We start from the raw sequence: 6,000 nt of genomic DNA, 5'->3' as shown, positions 1-6,000 counted from the left end.
AACCACGTTTATCACCCTGCAGGGTAGATACTGCTTTAAGAGGCTGCCTTTTGGCATCACTTCCGCGCCCGAAATATTCCAAAGGAAGATGTCAGAGTTACTACAGGGGCATGAAGGGGTTGTTGTCTTTATGGATGACATACTGTGTTTTGGTGAAACAAAGCAGCAGCACGACATGAGACTTAGCAAGGTGTTCGAGACCATCAAACAGTCTGGCCTTAAGCTAAATAAAGAAAAGTGTAAAATGGCACAGCCAAAGTTGGAGTTTCTAGGTCAGATCGTAAGCAAAGATGGCATTACAGCAAACCCCGCTAGAGTTGCAGCGATCAAAGAAATGAGCGCCCCCACAAATGTGGAAGAGCTACAGCGGTTCACGGGGATGGTGACTTATGTAGGTCGATACCTGCCGCAACTGTCAACACATCTCCAGCCACTGAATGACCTGAAGAAGTCAGACAGACAGTGGGTCTGGGGTCCTCAGCAAGAACAGGCCTTCACTAATGTAAAAGCACTGATATCCTCAGCACCAGCATTAGCCTATTACGATCCAAAGAGACCCACAGTGGTTAGTGCTGATGCCAGCAGCTATGGGGTAGGAGGCTTACTCCTACAAGAGCATGATGGAGTCCTGAAGCCAGTGGCCTACTGTTCCCGTACCCTATCCGACGCGGAACGAAGATACGCCCAGATCGAGAAAGAATGTCTGGCCGCTGTGTGGGCGTCAGAACGTTTCTACCAGTATCTGTGTGGCTTAAAGTCATACAAGATCTACACAGACCACAAGCCTTTGGTTCCGTTAATTAACTCTAAAGACTTGGACACAACGCCTCTCCGCTGCCAGCGCCTCCTCATCAGAATGATGAAGTTTAACCCTGTTGCTGTATGGGTTCCAGGGAAGAACCTCGTCGCCGCCGATGCACTGTCACGACGCCCGTTACAGAGTACAGAGCGGGGTGACCTGGAACAGGAGGTCCGGGCACATGTGGATGCTATAGAAGAGAGCGTTGGAGTGAGAAAGCCGGTCCTGGAGCAGATTAAGGAGCAGACGGAAAGTGACAGCGAGCTGCAGCGTGTCCTTCAGTACACAAGAAATGGTTGGCCCGACCACATCAAAAGCATAGCTACGCCAGCTAAGCAGTACTTCCACGAGAGAGGAACACTGAGCGAGCTGAATGGAGTCCTGAGGCGAGGCAACCAGATTGTGATCCCATGCAGCATGCGTGACGACATGATTCAGAGAATCCACCAGGGTCACCAGGGCCTGACCAAGTGCAGAGAGCGCTACAAGAATGCCATTTGGTGGCCTGGCATTAGCAATGACGTGAAATAACTCATACAGTCATGTCAGCACTGCAATATTAACCGACATAGCCAACACACACCGCTGCCAGAGCTGCCGTGGCAGAAAATTGGAGCCGATCTCTGTGAGTATAAGGGCCACCATTACCTTGTCATTGTTGACTACTTTTCAAGATGGCTAGAGATTTTGAATCTGCCAAAGACAACCAGTGAGTCTGTGATTGGAAAACTGAAAAGCACCTTCAGCCGCTGGGGAATACCTGAGGAAGTTAGGACGGACAATGGACCGCAGTTCTCTGCAGAGCTGTTCAAGAAGTTCGCAGCAGAATACGATTTCCAGCATGTCACCTCCAGTCCCCATTTCCCCCAGTCTAACGGAATGGCTGAGCGTGCAGTCAAAACGGCCAAAGCCATCCTCAAGCAGGCCGACCCTCATATGGCGCTGCTGAGCTACCGCTCAAAGCCAACAGAGCCGACCCGGGAGAGCCCTTCCAAGCTCATGATGGGAAGAAGCCTGCGTACAACTCTGCCAACCCTAAAAGAGCATCTGAGACCTGCCTGGCCAAATCTGGAGAAAGTCAGGGAATACGACAGACAAGCAAAGCAGTCGTACGAGAAGTTCTACAACCGCAAGCACTCGACAAAGCCACTCCCCCCTCTCAGCTGCGGTGACCAGGTTCGTCTCAAGATCGACGGGGAGAAGACATGGAAGACAACAGCCGTGGTGCAGCATGAGGAAGCAGCGCCGCGATCCTTCACACTGCAGACAGAGCGAGGTGACACACCGAGGAGGAACCGCAGGTGCATCCAGCTGGTCGACAAAGAACCCCCCCCCACCCAGAGACAGTTCACCCAGAGCCGAGTGCCACACAGCCTGTCAGCAGCCACCCAACAGCAGGCCAGGAGTGTCCTGTTGTCACCAAGAGTGGCAGAGTGGTGAAGCCTAACAGACGTTTTATTACCTAGGAGTCAGGAGGGCGTATAGGGCAGAATAATCCCTGCCTCCACTCTTGCAAGGGACTGTGGCAGTCTACCCACACCCTTTAGTTAGGCTGCGTGCATTATTTAGTTTGTTATTCATAATAAGTACAGATAGACAAAGGAAAAAGAAAAGAGACTTTGACTGACAGTTTATTTGTGTTATGAAAAAGAAAAAGAAGAATCAGTGATTTATTATTTCAAGTTTAATTGTGCTGAAAGTTAAAGTGTTTATATTGGCAACTCTTTACTTTAAGGGGGAGGTGTCACGTGAAGTGAATCAATAAAGATCCCGTATATTGAATGGCACATCTGCGCATGTGCGTGTAGTCGTGATAGGCACATGTGGAAGCCATCTTAATAAATCAATGAGTCAGTCAAGACCCAAGCACGTGTGACAGCGTCTATCATTTAATAACGAGCGTATGAGAACGCCACAAACATCAAACAGACTAAACTAGCTGGCTACCGTCCGTGTGATCGTTGCGTCCTGAACTGTACTGCACGCGACTGCAGGGAAAAACAAAACAAAGCACACACACAAAAAAAATGCTCTGTGCGCTGTTTTGTGCGCATTGGAAGCACTCTTGACATGATTTCCAAAACGTTCTTATGTGAAATACACACTTCCTGTCTGCACGGCACTTAACACGTTCACTGCCAATGACGTGTTTTTACGTCAAACAAAATCCAACGGTTGACTGCCAATGACGTGTTTTTAGGTCAAAAAAATGAATTATTTTTTTTTGACCGTGGGATGTGCATCTAACCCTTTTACATCTCTTATATAAATATTGGAGCCACCGAACGTGTACAACCCATTCCACCGACCCACTAAGTGGCGACAGTGCTCTCCTGACTAGAGGAAGGCAAGCAAAAAGCAGTGTGAGGAAGCCATTCTCATGAAAATGGATTGGCGAAAACGCTTTCGTTTTCGCGCTGATTGCTGGCGGTGCGGGATTGCAAATTTGCATAATAGATTACGGGTGGAACACACTTTGAAACACGCAGCATAAATATGACCAGAATCGCAAAAGCTTCATCAAAGCTCTCAACCGAAACTCCAAGAAACAAGCAGACTTGCACAGCGGCCGCCAGCAGACAGGCACAGCAGCAGCAAAGCAGTGAGCCTGGTGACGCGAGGTTACAGCAGCAACAGAAACGAGCTTGTGACACGCCCGCTGCAGCCAAGAAGAACACACACGGAGGGAGGAGTTTGAAGGAGAGGGGTGTTTCCTGCTGTTATGGAGGAAATGACTGTTCAAAACTATTGTTTAGATGTCTGACGTCTTACTGATGCCAAAAATGAATGGTTAAAGTGACTGTTCTATCGAATTTCACAAAAAGCCGTTTATCTCAGAATAAATTTTCAGACGCTGAAACCATGCTGTATTCAACTGCTAATGCTTACATAACTACTAACTCTACAAACTAACTCTTTTAGACAGAGAAAGCACACATTCTATTAGTTCTTTTGAGATATTGTGTGTTCACAAAATCCTAACAGAAACGAATCCTCGGCTCTTGAAAGATGAGCCAGAATCCTCAAAAAAAAACCTTGGCAGAAGCTAACTACAGTATTGAAAAACGGCTGGCAGTGAATGTGTTAACTGTCAAACAAAATTAATGCCTGGATTTTTTCCCCTTCTTTTTTACAGTTCTTGGCTATGACTGAGATCACTTGGAAAATAAATCAGCGTTGTTTTTCAGTAAAGTTCTCCTTTAATGTGGTTTATTTACCTCAAACTGATGAAGCAAAATGTGAAATAAATGTGGAGGACTTCTTATCCTAATTATTCTCTAACATCAAAAGGAAACACTGGGTATAAACCTGAGTTTTAATGAAAGCTGCTGTAGGCATTTTGAACACACCTGTAAATGTTAATGTTTTAACTGCATGTTTTGAGGTGGGACGCGGGGTGAAACAGGGATGCCCGCCTGAGTGCTGCCCTACACATTTTAGCCATCATATTAGTGTTACAGTAGCCAGTATCCATCCATTATGCGTATAAATGCGTGGTGGTGTTAAGGGCGCGTGGTTTGTGCGTCGCATGCCACGGGCTGGTTGAGGTGGGCTGGTCTGTGTAGAAAAGTCCAGGGCCGTTTCTTTTTTGTTCCAGTCCAACCCTGGTGTATTCTGATAACATAAAAAATGTCTATTTGTTGCTTTAAGAGGACCCCACGCACTGTGCCTTTTCTTCAACTTCTATCGTTCTAATTACACCTCTCCCTGCTAGCACTATCCCAAAATCTTTATCATGTGTCACGCTCTGTTAGGTGAGAGTAGGCAGTGCCCCCTTTAGATCAGATATGATCATGTTTACTTATGTTGTAGGGGACAGGATTGAGGTTTCCGACAGTAGCCATACAACACGCTACAACACAGCACACTGTCCCCTCACATTGATTCAACCTTAAAGCGGTCAGACATGTCTGAAAGTCCCATATGACTAATTAGCTGAGGTTGTTCATATTGGGATTTGGGGGGGAGTGTAACTGCCCGCTAAACTCCTATTGTTGTTTGATTTTGGTTCCCTTTTGTAATTTGTACTTTCACATTATAAGGAGTTATTTTGTTACTTAATCGTTCTATTTTGACCATGGATTGAACTTAAACTGCATATTTACCTGTAAACTTCCACAAAATGGCCGACAAGGGGTCTATAGTATTGCCCCTTTATGTCATGTCAGGTGACTGGGAAACCCTGTTTTCTATAGGCCTACATCACCACCTGTTTTGGGTGGCCTCATTAGCATGGTGGTGGCAAAAGAGAGCACATGTAAGAGTTTGAGAGACTGAAACATACAAGAAGGAAGATGAAAGAAACCAAATGTAAATCCTTGGAGGTATGTAGAGTATAGCTAATTTGAAGTCTGATTGCAGTTCAGTTGTTTGTTTGTTTCAAGTTTGATGGTGACGTTTACTGTTTAATTTGTCCTTGTGCCAATATGATGTCCAAGATGCATCGGCAAACCCTCGATTAACACCCTTGGTGAGCGGAATGAGGTATGCTCAATTTGTTTGTGATATCAGCATGCCACAATATATTGTAAGTGTGAATGTACTTCATTTGTTTTGGTCAAGTGGTTTGGCAAAGATTCATTGAGGTGTATTGATTTGTCTGAATTTGTCATTCTTGTGTATGCATTTAATGTACAGGAAAGTAAGTTTGCCTAGTTTTGTAGTGAATGTATTGAATTTAGTTAGTCAGCATGTAAACTAGGCCTACTTGTGCCCTTAATACATCTGTGTTTTAGTAGTCAAATTTTAGCTAAATAAATTGTATTTTGATAGGGATTTTAACTACCGGTAGCTTAATAAATTGTTGTACAGATTAATTTGATGTGGGAACTATATGTTGATTTTTGTATTGCTGTATGTTTTATAGTTTTCACGTTGTCTACTACAGCGTCTTGAAGTGAACCAATAAACAGTGGAGCATCAGTTTGAGACTCTCTGCCTCCTGTTTACACAAGCCAAGGGCCAGTTGTCCATACTCACATGCTATTTGGAAGACATATCCTTTTGCTATTACTATTAATGTTTGGATCAAGTCTTTTATTATTTTGCTAATGTGGTTTGAGTTGCATTAAAATAGTTTGTATAAAGCCCATAGTTTATCCTGCAAATATGCCAAAGTCTCCAATATCTTTTTGTTTTGTTCTAATCTGTTATTTTTCTTGTTTATTATATTACTGTCTTTTATTTATTATGGTTTCATT

This window comes from Poromitra crassiceps (genome assembly GCF_964638095.1).
Source record: "Poromitra crassiceps genome assembly, chromosome: 15".
In the NCBI taxonomy this organism is placed as follows: Eukaryota; Metazoa; Chordata; class Actinopteri; order Beryciformes; family Melamphaidae; genus Poromitra; species Poromitra crassiceps.
This window is presented reverse-complemented; position numbering follows the sequence as displayed.